Below are 15,954 nucleotides of genomic sequence, written 5' to 3'. Positions count from 1 at the left end.
GTAAAATTTCCGCCAAGCAGGCCAAGCTTGCCATTTAAAAATGATGAAAATAATATTATTGAATTAAGCGTCATATTGTGTGACAACCAACGCCAATTCATCGTCGTCGCCGTCTCTGGGCAAAGCGTGCGTCAGTCAGCTCGGTGGCGTCTCCTGGTGACGACCGCGATGAATAACTCGGCTTATGATTATGCATCGGGTGCGTTGATTAGCGAGCGCGGTGGCCAACCAGTGAAACACCGCCTGCTGAGCGTGAGCACGGAAGAGCAAAAACAAGGCAAGTGCCCTCGCCGCCACAACCTCACGACTAAATTTTTTGCTCTCGTGGATGAAACAGCGAAAGCATTTTCACTTTTAAATGCGTGGGAAGAAGAAGAGCAGCAATCTGTGTAAAATATCCCAAGTTAGCGGTTGCTACACATTTTGTTTCGCCGGCTAGATGATCATCTCACTCACTCTTCCGGCTACGAGATCACATCGTCGATAGCAGCATCCCTTTTTTCGAAAGGAGAGAGTTGGCTTTGTTTTTAATCATGCGTCAGAATCATGCGTGAATAATTGATCAAATTTTGCTCCGAGGAAACATTTTTTGTTTGTCATTAGCGAATTAATTAAAGATCAATGATCAATGCGGAAAGATAATTTCAACTAAGACCAGGGACCAGGTCTTTAAATTTGTGAATTAAATTTAAATGCGTTTATGTGCAAAGAAATCAATTCTACAAAATATTTTTTGCGTCCTTGGTTGTATACTATAAATGATTATAGCAGCAGTGATTTTGTTTAAATCATGAATCTACTTTGTTATTTTGATTACAAAATTCGTTACATGTTTCTTTCTGGAGACGTAGTCGAAATTTAGGGCGACCCCTTTGTGACATTTCCCAGACGGTAATCCAATAAATATGCCGGCGCGTACCCTTTTACCTGCGGGTGCTTGGCTTGATCTTTCCACCCTCAAAAGGCGAGACGGCCCCATAACTCGCCCCAGCCTGACTTTTGCCGATGCCTTACGCCTTAGTTAGTTGTACGTCGGAACTGCCATTTTTCATTCCCATCCTCTCTCGCTGCCAGCGGGACAGCTGAGCAATAAAGTGTACACACGTCGTAATCGTTACACACTCTCCTCGCTGGGCAATGTCACGGGGTCAACAGCGCAGCCATTGTGTCTTTGTTCACGGATTTGAGGTTTTGAAATAATTTATTCGTTGTAGGTCCCGTTTGTTGCTTGTCAAGGTGTAAAATGTTAAGTGCATCCGTTGAACAATATCGGGTTTGTATTCACCTGCGCCTTTTGGTATTTGATTGCTTTTTAAATAAATGATTTTATTCTGTTCAAAATGTATCAGCTAAGTTAAGATTTAAATATTTAAAATACTGTCTAACAAATCACTCTGAAGATTGTCGGGAGAATAAACTGTCACGATTATTGTTGACATTGCTCACAATTAAATCCAAAGACGTAAAATTCTTAATTGTGATTTATGATTCTATCCGATTTCCACCAATTCTTACTTGCCTCATTCAGAGAGGGAAAGTACCATTTCCGCCACGTGACGGGAAAAATGCGACAGTTTACGATGCCACTCTCTTTTCCCGCTGAGCAATTTCCCAGCATTTTTGCGTGCGTTCTCTGGCACATTAGATGACACATAGCAGCTATTCACATCGTTGGGCCGGCCGGCGTCCTTTTGAAAAGTAATTTGGCACACGCAGTGCCCTTATTGTCGCTGTCCAGCCAGCCGACCGGGCGGCGAGAGCGCAAATTCGGGGTCATAAAGCGAAGTAACCAACCCTTGAGAGCAGGCATTGGTCCGAAAAACATGGGATTTTTTTACCGAAAGCAGTGAGAAGTGAAAATGGGACAAAAAAATATTTTGGCACTGTCGTGTTCTTCCAGATTTTTACCTTAAATGCGACAAATTAAGGACAAAGCAAAGTTGTTTAACGAATAGGAGTCTTTAATTATTTAAAATACGGGAATTTTATTAAAATTGATTGCTTGAAAGTAACTCCAGATCGATTTCATGTTTGGGTGCAACAAAAAAAGTTTAAAACACGAATATTTAAAAACATATTTTTCCCCCTAAACGAAATAATTAGAAAAGAGTTATTCTTTGACCCTCAAGCTAAGCAGTTCTTTTCGGGTGTGATGACGGAGTCCGCAACCCCAGTCCGCTTGCGTCACACTCGCACGACACCCTCGTTCTTTCGCACGTGCACTTCTTCGTAGACTTTATGGTTCTATTTAGGGTCTTCCTTCCGTCGCGCGACCTTGTGCAGCTGCCGGGAATAATGCCGCTGCTCGATATTTTCTTAATGATGGTCACCAATATGAGCTTTCTTGTGTACACTCTGTGGCAGCAGTAAAACTGATCATGCATCAAGGACAGATAACCACCAAACTAACTGGATGTAAACTTACACCTCTGCCGACGAGTATTGAACTGTCGGTCGTCCCCCTGACGGCGACGAATGAGGGTATTTTTTCACTTGTGCGCTGGCTGTACGGAAAAATTGGACACTTGAAAGTTGCCTCGTGTGATAAATTTTAAGTAATTGAATATCCACGCTATGTGGACGCATGCGGCTTTGAACAGAAAACTGAGCTTTACGAGAGAGCTGCCAGAGAAAATTTCTTGAGGTTGATATTTTTTGACCTGCATGCCTTTTGTTTAAAGCAACATGAATTTTACGCAACGGTCTTTAGCGACACAGTGCGGAGTGATCCAAGCAAACGAGTCTTTTATTGTTTATACTGAAAATTTCTAGATGTATTGTGAAAGATATAATTAACGATCGATGCCATCTGGTGGATCAAATCTAATATTTCAACTCAATAAATAAATGAACACTTGCAAAATATTTAACCGGTTTAATAAAGCCTTGGTTAAACTAGTTAGCAATAAAATTTAAATACGCTTTCTGTCATTTATAACTTGGCTTCCTAATGGGGTGTGAATTTCATAAAAAATCATTTTCTAAGAGGCAATTTTTACATAACCTGACATACGTCATAATCTTTGATATCCTCAGAAAAGCTGGTATGTGAGATATTCTTTCATAAAACCCTTAAAAGAAGAAATTGTCGGATTTATTGCACGGTTCAGATACAATGTTGTGTGCGTGGCGATTTACGTCACGACAAATATTTAAAAAAGGAAGGTGTCAGTAAGGGATCGACAAAGATATATTGAAAGATTTGCGTTTATCAAACAAAATTCTTCAGTATCTTCTGCTGAAGTCTCTTATTCACATGTGGGGTGTTACGAGGAGCTCAAAATGGAAAAGCATCTTTGCCTTTAATATTTCGTATTTTAATTTATCACCTTTGTTGTAGAATTTGTAGATTTATATTTCGTAGGCAAGAGTAAGACTAAATCAAATACAAATACGTACAATAAAGCCATCGTTTACGAGAAAATAATTTATCATTATTAATAATTATAACACTATTTTGCCTACCCCAATTCCGGGATCTATTAAATATCGAAATTATTATTATTATTTTTTCTCGTGCACTGAATTTCCTATCTGGAAAGTGAGCTATCGTCGTGCGAGGTGGAAAGGTAAACACCTGAAACGTTGGCATCCATATGATATGATGTTATTATTAACTGCATTTTAAAAAGTGCGCACCGTAAATTTTCACATCCTCTTGGCCAACCTGCCCTGCGCTCTCCGTAATGAAAAGTGCGATTCTTATCTTTGCTCATTTTACATTGGGTGTTACTTTATTGATCATTAAATAACATCGTGCGCACTGCACTCTCTAAGGCACACACACTCGGGCAAAACATCGATTGTTATCTTCGTGAGGCGGAGAGCAGCGCCTCTATCAAATCCGCAACTCACCACCGCGTTGCGATTGAAAGATTCGCTTTCCATTTCAGCCAGACCGGCTCTAATTAAAACGTACGCTCATTGCCACTTTCTAAACGCAAAACAATATAAAACGGGTGTTTATACTAATCTATTATCTCGAATGATACGCGTTTGCTTTAAAAACCGACTCGCATCTTGATTTCTTCCTTCTGCCCAAAGCGCTCGCTGTAATTGGCTTCCCGCGAAAATTTCCATCTGGAAACGCCGGTTACACCAAAGGCGAGTCGTAAAAAATAGTGTATCAAGTATTTATACTGTTGTCTCAAGTAGACGAGCAAAAACGTTCTCTTGTTGCCAAAGCTGACCACTTTCTGCTTTGTAATTCGAGACCAAAGAACGTTTGTGCACATTTCAACGTATGACTGTATTTTTAGTGTGCTAGTTCCTTGTGTCCAAAATAGAATTCATGGTGACAGTGAAAGCAAAATGTATTCATTTTTTGAGTAAATTAGAAAAAAATAAAATATTATTGATTTTAAATTTAGTGGAAATAAAAATAAAGATTGCATTATATATATATATATATATATATATATCACAATTCCTTCTCACGTGTAAAAATGCTTTTACTCTATTTCCAAAAGACTACAATTTAGTTCCTTGTACTTTTTGCATTGAAAAGGGAAATTTCACTCCTGCATTGAGCGAGCGCCACGTTGCTCGACTGCCTTGCTTCATCAGTCATGTTTAATGAAGCGAATTTTAATCAGAGATCTGATACTTTTTTGTACACTGATCATTTGGGTATGCGTTTAGCAAAGCGAGTGGTGCAGTTACTTTTTTATAACTGCATGCTTAGTGCTATTGGAACGAATTCCCAACTTCAGATAATTAGTGTTGCGTGAAACGAGCGAGCTCTGCCTTATAATTTAACTGAGTGCCTCGCATGGTTGACCTCTTAGATAACTCATTGAACTGTGCCATCGCTTCACACGTTTTAAGCAACACAATCCCGCGATGGAACACAAAAAATATTTTTCGTGTTTGCACTTCGCGGAGCTTGAAAATCTTTTCGTCAGTATACAGAGAACAGCAATCAAAAAATGTAACTCTTTTATCAAACATTTTAGATCCGTACTCGAAGACAGTCATTTTAACTCCAAAGCAGTTATGCAACCTGCAATAAAGCAACTAACTACACACAAAGAGCAGCTTTGTTTAGTTTTGCATCTCGTCGCGCATCATCCGCGGCTTTTTCCTCACTTCAAACAAACAAAAGGCTGCATTCAAAATAGTGCATCAAGTGCCGGAGGAGTTGAGCCCTGGCGAGTGGAATAAACAAAATAATGACGATAATACATATTACTGTTACCGCCGCTTTCCACCAGACTTCCACATTCTATGGTAATTTTAATTGTCCGTAATTACACTTTTCGAATGTATGTGTTTCCTGAAACGGCATCTTGTTTAGTATTCGGCTTCGTTACACGCGTCGTTTTGCATCATATTAAGAAGAGGAAGCTGGACGGACTTCTTTTACAAGCGGTTGTAATACTCTGGCGTCTTATTGGGAGGCTTTGTTGTTCACAACAAGTTGTGTAGGAATGAAAAATCTATTGTTATGCCGCGCATGATTAGTATTCAGTGTCAGTATCAATCATTATTATTGCTGCAGCGCCATCATCGCACTAAATAAACTCTAAAGCCCCCTCCGCGATGACGTCGTGGCGTACAAAATACGCTTATTAACGACAAACGGAGCCCTTTTTGCTTCGTACCTTTATTACTGGGTCACTGAACTGCGCTGCATCGGGAGAAGTAATCAAGTGTTGATAAATTATTATCACGCTACGGCACTAAGGTAGAATTTTTTACGGTGAAAACGGAACGATTCTAAAAAGGGGGACTGGAAAGTAGTGCCATTTACTTTGCAAAAACTAAGTGTAGAAATATTCTGGCTTTAGCACAATGTTAAAGAGCATGGTTTGGGAGGATTTTTTTGGGCAATAAAATTATATTTTAAGATTGTTCAACAATTTTTCTCTTATATGGAAGCATATGTTTTAAAATAATTTTTAATTCTCTGTTCCAGGTAAGAGCCTGTACCAAATTCTATGTGCCTATGCGACAGCGGTTAAGGGTTGTAAGTAAATAAATTTGATTTATAACGATTGTAAAATGTTTAAAAGTTAAGTGAAACAACCGTTTATGATATCTACTAGATTAATGTTGATTTATTTACCCATTACCATGAATGAATAGGTTTAAAAAATCGATCGATCGCTTTTACTTCTGTTTGAAACATTTCGTCATGTGAACTCTAATTTTTTAACATTTTTCAATTCTTTCATGATACTGCTTATTTAGAAAATCATTGCATAGAAAGTAGATTCTAGCCACAGTCCATTGTTATTATTGTTTCTGCCTAATTAAGTTGTAGGAGTCGAAGTAAAGTGATTTGCATAAATAAATTATTCCGGACAAATGCAGCTTCGGCCAGTGAGCTCACTTCCTATGTGATTGACCTGAACGCAGCAGAATGGGAATGTGTAGATAGGCACACGCTTCCAGAGGCGCATTTTATTTCCCCGCCCGCGTTGATGAATGCCCGCGCGCGCGAATAGAACTATCCGCACGGCTTTTAGAAACAGAAACTCGGTCGCGCGGTCGGCACCTGAATGAGGTTGGCACGATAAATGCACACATATGCATAGGTGATACACCTGCCTGTCGCCGACAGCTGCATCAACTCCGTCTCGCTGGCATGGTGACGCGAGTGACTCGCCGGTTGCATAACCATCGCGGGGGCGCACTGCACACTGACGTCATTCACACGTAACGATCCCGGTGGTGTAAAGTGACGGTCAAACAAAACAACGCGTGCGATTGCCATTATTTCGCGGCGACACACGGACAAAGGAATGTTATGTTTCGCATCTGACAGAAAACAAACATACTCGCCACGCAATCCCTGTCGTTCGTCGGGGTGCACGGCTCTAGTGTTTGGACAGCCCGCAGCCAAGTTGGCGTCCATTGAAGGGATGAGGCTTTCGCGGCACGTGGAGAACGATATCGAGCGCACAGATCAAGTATTTAACATGTTTCCTCGACCCCACGAATACACGAATTGTATGGTCGGCCAATTGTGGTTATGTTTAAATTTCAATTAGAATCAGCTGCGTAGAAAAATCGCACGTGACCAATGTTGCTCTTTATTTTTACTTTTTGCTGTGTACACTACTCGTGCTGGAGTTGCTCAGCTGTTCAAACTGAATGGGATGCCATTGATAACCATCCTAAATGCTCCTTGCACCACGTCCGGAACGGAATGCCGCTGCTGAATTTCGACATCTGCTCTCGCTCACTCTGTTAAGCTGCCGCAATCTGTGAGATTGATATTTCAAATCTCGGCTGCCGCGAGAGTTTATTGTGCGTCTTCTTGTTTAACGACTTGATGATGCCATAGATTCATCTCTGTTCTGTGTCCAGTCGGTTGCGAGCATTCGCTCTGATGACCACTAATATATTATGTGCATGTCACACCACTTGCACCCAGCTGAGTGAATCGAGCGCCACTGTGTCGCAAGAAAATTTTCTTTTTCTCCAAGAGCGTGTTTCTCTCCAAAATCTTTGCGTCGTCGTCGGATAAAAGTATTAACAAAATCGCTCCAACTCTTCTGTTCGCAAAGCCAAGGGTCAAGCCAAACCCTTTTTGCAAACTAAATATTAATGCCAGTGACATCACGCAGACCTTAAATATTCACTTAGCTGTTGAAAGAAACGCACCATGTTTGCGTCATAAATGTGAATTTTATGAGTTACAGTGGTTAAATTTTTAACATTCTATGGTTTTGTTGAATTTTAATGCATATGTAATGTGCTATCGATTGTCGCAAAGCTCCTGCTGTCCCGATTCTGATAAAGATGTACACTGTACTAATTAACTGATGGAAAAAATTGGCAAATAATCAATAATTTTACTTTTGGTTGAAAAATTGAATAATATGCAGATGGTGGTTCAATCAAAATCAGAAGCCTCAGTGGTTCCTGGAATGTTTCATTGTTTAAGAGAACACGCTAAATTAATTACGTGCGCAGTCATTACGAAATCGCTTAGAGATTGTAATGAAAAAAAACTAAACAGGATTAACGCGAAATCCGATCGATCTCAAGAGTTCTGGTGCGCATGCAAACCGTACCAACAGGCCCATATAAGGAAAAGTCCGAAAAGTCAGTTTATTCGTTCACGCAGAGGTCATTTTTCAGATATCAGCACAGATCTCGGTAGTGAGTCCACGTTAAAAAACAAGCAGCCGCCATTCACACAAATCTCATTAGCGTCAGATGGCGAAAAGCTCGCGGAGAGATTATCTCTGTGAGACGGTTTGTTCGCCAGTCAGTCAGCCGCAGTGTAAGCCAAGTAGCCGCGCATGTATTTATTTTCGTGCCAGCAGATCGGCCGACTATGAACATAATATGCTAATGCTGCGTTATGGCTAACCGTTTTCATTGATAAACGTGTGCGCACATATGAGATGAATTCATCTCTTTCTCTTTCTCTCGTGAGTCGTGATCACGCCGAGTGGAGAAGAAGGGTCAGACGACACCTCTCTCATCTTCACATGCATGCAGCTTCTGTTTTTGCCTCGTGCACTGCCGCTGCTTTCACTCGAAGCGTGGATTTGCGAAAACGTTTCCGTGCAAAATGACTTCATTCGCCACACTTACAAACGCAAATGGAGCGATTTCTGCTGCCGCGTGTGATTTTTATGCCACGTTATTTGCCAGCGATGCTCACTTTCTCAAGGATTATGCCCGCGAGCCACGATTTTTGTACTTTTTTATGGCTACCAAAGGCTAAATTTGCTTGTACATGTGCCAGTGAACCCACGAAGAGATTAGCCTTACATAGACCCCTGAAAGATGCACTAATGATTTGTATTTAAATAATTTCATTTATAACTTTGACTAAATATTGCTGTTTTCATAAAACGGGCTATTTTGTTTATGCATCAGAAAAACAATAATCATCTTGGATGCTAAAAATCCATTAGTTCCCACCAATAGTAGGCACACGCCTCATCTCTCTGTTTCGCTCAAATGAATAAATAATATGCTTGTAATTTAATCCACAACTATTATAATTGCGACTGGCACATTGATCGTCAATGATCTGTTATGGATACGGAACAAAATAGAAAACTCCAATCCAGTTCAATTTGCCGCCTCGTTTATGCTGCGGGTGTATCGAATTTCATACCCTGTACAGTTATATTTGAAATTTCCACCTAGCACTTGCCGCGTGTATATTAATAACGTCGCATGCATTACTATCGGGAACAATGAGGCGGTAATTAAAAAGCTATCAAGGGCAGGACGTTTGCGTGGTTCGCATTATAACGCCACGAACAATTATTCTAAGCAGCGGGTTATTTTTTATTGTTGTGTCCAAGAATTTATTTATTTCCCGCCCGTCAATTGAAATGGTTTAATTGTGTGTGCGCTGCGTTTTATCATTCTGTCGACGCACACGCAGTTCATTATGGGCCGCCTCATCGTCGGCCGTGAATAGCCCTTGGTCGGGTTTTATGGTGCCTTGGAAATTGAGTGTGACACATTAGCCTGGAAATGCAGTGAAAAAGACGGTGCTTTCGTTTAATTAATTCTTCACTTCAAAAGAATAAGAAAAAGAGATGTTCATCTTCTCATTAGAATGTCTCACGTACAAGCAAACTTCTTTCAGACGTAAATTCTTGTCCAGTTTCAACCCAGCACTGATGAAATATGGAAACTAATTAAAGATTTCTGATCAGCAACGTTCCAGAAACAAAGCATCAAGTTTAGCTTCATTAAATTGTGAGCAATATGTTATTTATTAACATGCCTTAAAATACAATGGTGTTCTTGTTGTTCCTCACTGGAGTCAATGTCCCCTTGGTGTAGTTACGTTGGTTTGTTACGGGGCAGCACATTGTTCAGCGGAGCATCATCACGTGTCCTGACGCCGTACGTTGATGAAAGTGAATCTATTTTTATCCGGCCGCTTTTTATATAATTTTAATGAGACAAACATCTCTTTCGCTCTCCCATTCTTCTCTCCTATTCCAGATTAGTCTCCGTCACGTCTACACTTCTCATTTTTTCTTCTCTCCGATCTCGCTGGATCTTGCTGTCTCGGCACTCTCTGGCAGAGCAAAAGCACTCACTGCGGCACCTGAAGAAGCCGCCGCGGTCCATTGTTGCTTGCGCTCCGCTTTCTGGCACGACAATTTGCTGGAAACGTACCCCGGCACGTTAAATTGATTTTTCCTTGAATCTTTTTTTCACGTCGCGCGCGGTTAGTGATCCTGCTTGCGTCCTACTTTTCGATTTTGTGCTTTTTGTTGTCTTTCGCCCGCGTGAGACCGATTGTTCTCCAAAAGCAAGCGCATCGGACAGTCCATTGTATGGTGCGCGATTTTCCTCTCATTTAATTTGGACGTGCCTGCCTTTTGAGCAGCGCGCTAGAAGTGAAATTTCTCTCTCACTGTTTATTTGCCTTTGATTTTAATCGAGGTGTGTAGGACACGTAACTGTTCCGCTGCCCAGTCCGAAATAGCAGTCGTAAGGACGTGTACCTCACTCGCTACTTGATTATTAATTGAGCCCAGCACGGCTGTGTAAAGCTAACTATATTGAATTTCTTTGGAGTCACCCCCGCTGTGAAAAAGATGGGCGTAGGAGCGACAACCGGAGCACACATTTATCTTAGAGTAATGAATGTGCATAAATTTATAGTTGTTTTCTCTTGGAATAACATAACTGATTCATCTATTTTGCTCACATCTAATTATGATTTAGGATAGTGTTAATTCAGTAATTGTAGAAAATGAAAGACAATATTTTATTTAAAATATAAAAAACGTAACTACCAAATTGCTTCCAACATTGTCAATTTGGTCCAGGGAATTTAGTAATCCCTCGTTTGAAGGTTAAAAATTGCAAAGTTTGTAATTAGATTATTGCTGGCCGCGTAACTTAGTTATGGTCTTCTCCACGTGCTCTGGATGCGTACTGTGCTTTATGCGCCATTTCGGTTCGTGGATAAGCTTCTACGGATGCATACCTGCAGTTTTTCCTTGTTTTGCGCGATGGTACGAGGAAAATAAAGACGCAACCGGTGGACAGATAACAACTTTGGTGCGAACGTTTTTATCGCTGATTTCTCTACCCGGTATGGTGATTTGCATTCGTTTTTAGCGATGCGAGAACTTCTTATATATAGCACCTTTACAAACGCACGCTTGATTTGGAATAAACGTGCGTCTGGGGAATTCTAATGAATGAGCAGAGTATATTTTTACGAAGCACACTTGCTATGCTGGTGTTATTTTCTCTAACAGGTATTTTAGCTTTCCTTGTTGTGATATTTATACTTTTAGACTTTTAACTTCTTGGAATTGTCATAGTTTATATTTTTATTGCAAATAATGTCGCCAACCATTACCATTTTTAACTTGATATTTTCTAAAAAGCCAGTAACGTGCAATGCTTCATTTATAGGAATTTTAAGCGTTGTGATTAGTGGTGTTTTTAAATTGCTTCATACTCCAAGCTCACAGAAATTTTCTGAATTGTTAATTCTTTTAATTTGAATAAGCTTTAAAAAAATTAATAATAATATAAAAGTTTCCCCGTCTTCTTTTCAAGCTATTTATACTCATCTCCTTGCAGTGATAGTATTACCTAAATTACGGCGGTGAAGAGCGAACCTTGGCACAGAAATGGCAGCAACTGACTGTTGCCCGCGAAATGGTGACAGCCGAGTCGCGCCTGTTGAACGGGAGTAAATTGGGCCGAAAATCGTGCAGTTTTGTCAACGGGCCCCATGTGTCGGCGCATCAAAATTAAGGGACGCGTTCTATTCCTGGTGCCCATTAATGTCTTCTCGTGCACTTTGACTCAGCAGCCTTTGCGTCACTGCTGTTCTCTCCTCGCGCGCTCTTCGAGTGTGTGTTTTGCTTTTGGGGAGAGTTAGTGCAGGACCGGTAAACTGAACTGACTTTCTACACACTTTTCCGAATCGTTTGTCTATTTTCGAATCCGACAAAAGGAATCGTTAATCGTGCCGGCCCCCGAAAATAAAGAGAGCCCAACACACACGGAGCGTGTGAGTTATTACCATGTGCCGCGCCGCTTTTTTGGGCGGGGGTGTCGGACAAAGTAGGGGATCACGCTCGCGTTCTCCGTCGTCGCCACGCTCACCAGGCAGTCAGTCGGTGTTGCTGCTCGTGCTGGAAAGGTTGTCGCGAGCTAGTATCTATGTGCCCAAGGACTGGACGACTAGTGTGCTCCAATTAGCGGATATTACGCGCACCCATTAGCCGTCACTGGTGAGTGCGATTAATTTGCATTCCTAAGCCTGTCGCCGAATTTCCTCTTTTGTTTGTGCGATTTTAGGTGTGCTTGCCTCGAGGAGATAGTGAAAGTTACGCGTATTCAAATGTACCTGGGCTGGTCCATTAGCTTTACTCATTATTATTACACATGCTAGCTTTTGATGTAACAAGAGCGGGAGAGAGCCGGATCGGCACAGTAATTAAAATTTCATTTCCCTGCTGAGAGTGTGTAGATAATACTACCGGCTGGATTAAAGAGGATGAAATAATTACTCCTGTGTGAGCGGCCGATGATTCAATCCTCGAGTCATGCCGGATTTGTGTTCAAAAAATGAAAGGGTAATTTTCTCTGGAAATTAATTTTTCTCTGCTACGATGATGCTCGCCGCATTCAGATGAGATCACTCTTAAATTGGGATAATCTTTGCTTCTCTCTCTCTCTCTCTCTCTCTCTCTCTCTCTCTCTCTCTCTCTCTCTCTCTCTCTCTCTCTCTCTCTCTCTCTCTTTCTCTTTCTCTTTCTCTCTCTGATTTGTCACACTCTCACACACAAGGAACTGATTAACGCGCTTCTAGCCAGCAGGTCTGTTGTTTTAACTAGCTTGGAGGAAAGTTTATGCTATGCGAATTGGCCGAAAAGAGTTCCTGAAATGTGGCTAGTGCTAGTGCGTAGTAAACACATGAAATCGCTGATATAAGCAGTCTATATTTTCTAGTAAAATTCCATGTTTCCCAACCCAAAAAGAATACATAGCTGCAGTAAATTACACTGTTGTAAACTGATAATTCGCTTTTGTGATAAAAAGGAAAAAGAGCGCACTAAGTTTGCTAATGAATATTGATTGCTAATGGAGAGAAGAAAAAATGCTATAGAAACTGTCTTTTTATTTGAAAATCAAACAATATCTCAAGGTCAAAAATTTTAAAATTTGAAATGAAAACTGGAAAATTTTCAGAATTCTTATTAATAACAATTAGGAAAGAAAAATTATTAAAAAGAAGAAATGTGCATACACCCAATTTGACATTGCAGCTTTTAACACTAGAGATTTTCCAATATATTATTTTCCTACTTCAATTCAAAAAATGTACCGCGAAAAATTGCTAACATAAATAAAGCTACCATTTTATACGGAAAGCAGATTATTCACGAGTTTTGAGTTTTGTTCAATCATGAATTAATTTTTCATGTATTCAGGTGAACAACACGCAAGCACCTTGTCCACTTGGACATCCAAGAAAAATATGAATCAAGTACTCTTAATTTAAATAATTGATGAAGTGTTCAATCAACGGGGCTAAATCACCCATGGCCAAATAACTGGCATGAGTTCAAGTTCGCATCCAACGCGACCTCGCCGCAAATGCACTAATCGCACACAATTAGCCGCGCCGATAGAGACGCAATTAATTATGCAGAGCTAGGGTGTCCGAGCGTCTCGCCAGTTCAGCAGCAGCGCACATGGTGCGTCGGGTCCAATTATCTGCGGCCGCTAAATTAATCCCATCGGCTGAACAGCTGGCCACCTTACACCACAGAATTTGTCATTAAACACGGACAATAGCGAGCAATATCACTCGCGGTGCCCCCCGCGCTGCAACCGTTACATCATTACATGCACGCACCTAAGCAACAATCGAAAAATATCCTCTCGTGGCGTAATTAGCATGCATGTTCTCCTCAAATGGAGTCGGATATCCTGCTGCATCGCAGTCGCGGTCCTTGTGCGTTAATTTATGTGGAAAACAATAATAAAGTCGCGCTGTAGCTCGCTGGATGAAAAAAAAAACGGTTGGAACGGAGAGCTGGTCCATATTCATTGTTTGTCCGTCGACTCATGACCTTTCTCAATAAATAAGCTTGCGCGGCCCACTTGTTTCGTCGGTTCTACCCCTGATTTGCGATTCAAGGCCCACCGTCTGGCACGTCGACAACCAGATCAGGCGAGAAGGAATCGGGAAATATCGGATATCTGACCTTCCTTGATGCACTTAACACCACCAGTGGGTTTGCCTGAACCTTAGCTGGCTCAGACGAAAAATTGGTTTTATTCTCTTTTGGAATTAGTCAAGGGAAAAACTATTTGAGCGGAAAAAATATTTTTTTATTAAATTAATTTTTTATACAATTATTAACATCAGAATGTGTTGAGTCCTATCTCGACGATAAAGGCAAGCGCGTAGGACTTTTTACAATGTATCTCAAATTGCCAGAGTTGTGGTTTTCCTCTGGTTTTTCGAGCTCGCACGTGCTGCTTTTCCTTTCCCTCTCCGCCTTGGTTTCGTGCCAGTGTTATCTCGCGGAAAGAATGCACAAATATGGTGGAGGGAACCGAGTGGTCTCTTGTACACTAGGTGCATGCGATAGCGAGTGTGCTCCGCGGAGGGTAACACAGCATGAGAATGTTTACCTTAAGCGCAAGATCTTGTTTTATTCCATTTTTTTCTGCTCCTTGGTGGGTGTCCTTTCTTTTTGTCTCGGCCCAGAAGCAGCAACTCGGTCGGCTAATGAGCAGACCGTTAACCTCCAACAAACCACTGCAAACAGAGCCGATCGACTTTGGCTGATTCGGAGAGATGCGGAAAACCGTCAGGTGCTTGCTGCGCAATCGATGTTGAAAATTAGCGTGTAGGCCGTGTTTTCCAACGCACGGCCTCAAAGAGATGGTCCACTAAATAAGATCCTGCAGACGTGCTAACTTTGGATGCTAATTACGCTCTCAATTAAGGTCGAGTTTGAGGAGAGTGTGTAGGCCATTTTTAGTCAAAAGCATCTAGTACAAGAAGTTTTAGTCGTTAGTGCGCACGGTTGGAATTGTTTGCCTTCTCTTAGAGCGCAATCGCGAGGAGTTCCTGAAAGTAATTGATTAAGTGCGAAAGAACTGCCGATTCCCTATCCTTTTAAGCCGCTTTCAAATTGTCAGCTTTCAGTGAAAAGTGGCCGTTTCTAACACTTCCATATATATGTAAGTAGAAAAACCAGCTTCGGAGGATTTAACAAATCAATAAATCAGGCCGGACAAATAAATTGAAATAAATTACGCCATTCCTCCTCTCTCACACTAATCAGCTCTCTAGCAGGTCAGTGTACACCTTTGGCATACCGCAATTAACTAACAAGTTGGATTTTCGATTTTATACTGGATTTCCAGCGAGACGTATTATGTTTTCCAGAATGTGTAATCACTTTCAAAATCGGAAAGGCGTAGTTTCTTTTTATCCCTCTAACGAAACAATATTGTTGGCACATGATTACAAACTTGACACATACAAGTTTTAAATAATTTCACTAATTGGTGCTCACTTGGTGTATCCAAAGGTTCACAATGCTGACCGTTAAGTGAGCGCCTACAATTCACAACCCAAGCCTACGACCAATTGGTCATTTTTAAGCGTCAACCACAGCGAAACGCGATAAATTAAAACAACTAACCGCTCGCCAGAACACTCACACACTAGTCCAAATGCCATAATTTGCATCTCGCGCGAACATGTACAAATGGATGCATGTTGCAGCAAGCTAATGAGATGCAGCGAGCATGATAATATTTTGTCGGCACATGCATCATCGCTTGTGTGTGCATATATAATACAAAGCGCGAGACGTCGTAATGAGCCAATTAGCTCTCGGTTGAAAGTCAAAACCGATTCTTGACGGGCGCGACCCTTTCTCTCGATTGCTTGAAAAAGTGAACGACGGATCGGCCCCGGGTCGTATTTTTGCACCTCAAGTGCGGGTCTTAAATTTTTTC

At 41.1% G+C, this 15,954-nt stretch overlaps 1 protein-coding gene across 10 annotated transcripts in view; it reads left to right on the top strand.

Annotated features, from left to right (window-relative positions):
• RhoGAP19D (Rho GTPase activating protein at 19D) overlaps positions 1-15,954 on the top strand; it is an 81,389-nt gene that overhangs the window by 28,879 nt on the left and 36,556 nt on the right. The window contains exon 1 of one of the 10 annotated variants that reach the window (XM_065485528.1): positions 12,065-12,197. The exons of the other annotated variants lie outside the window; for them this stretch is intronic. The gene's annotated coding sequence lies outside the window, so the exon portion shown is untranslated. Of the gene's footprint in view, positions 1-12,064; positions 12,198-15,954 lie in introns of those variants that run through there. 10 annotated transcript variants of the gene reach the window in all.

This window comes from Cloeon dipterum, chromosome 3, assembly GCF_949628265.1.
Source record: "Cloeon dipterum chromosome 3, ieCloDipt1.1, whole genome shotgun sequence".
Taxonomy (NCBI): domain Eukaryota; kingdom Metazoa; phylum Arthropoda; class Insecta; order Ephemeroptera; family Baetidae; genus Cloeon; species Cloeon dipterum.
The sequence above is the reverse complement of the archived record's forward strand: the minus strand, read 5'-3'. Positions and strand labels throughout refer to the sequence as shown.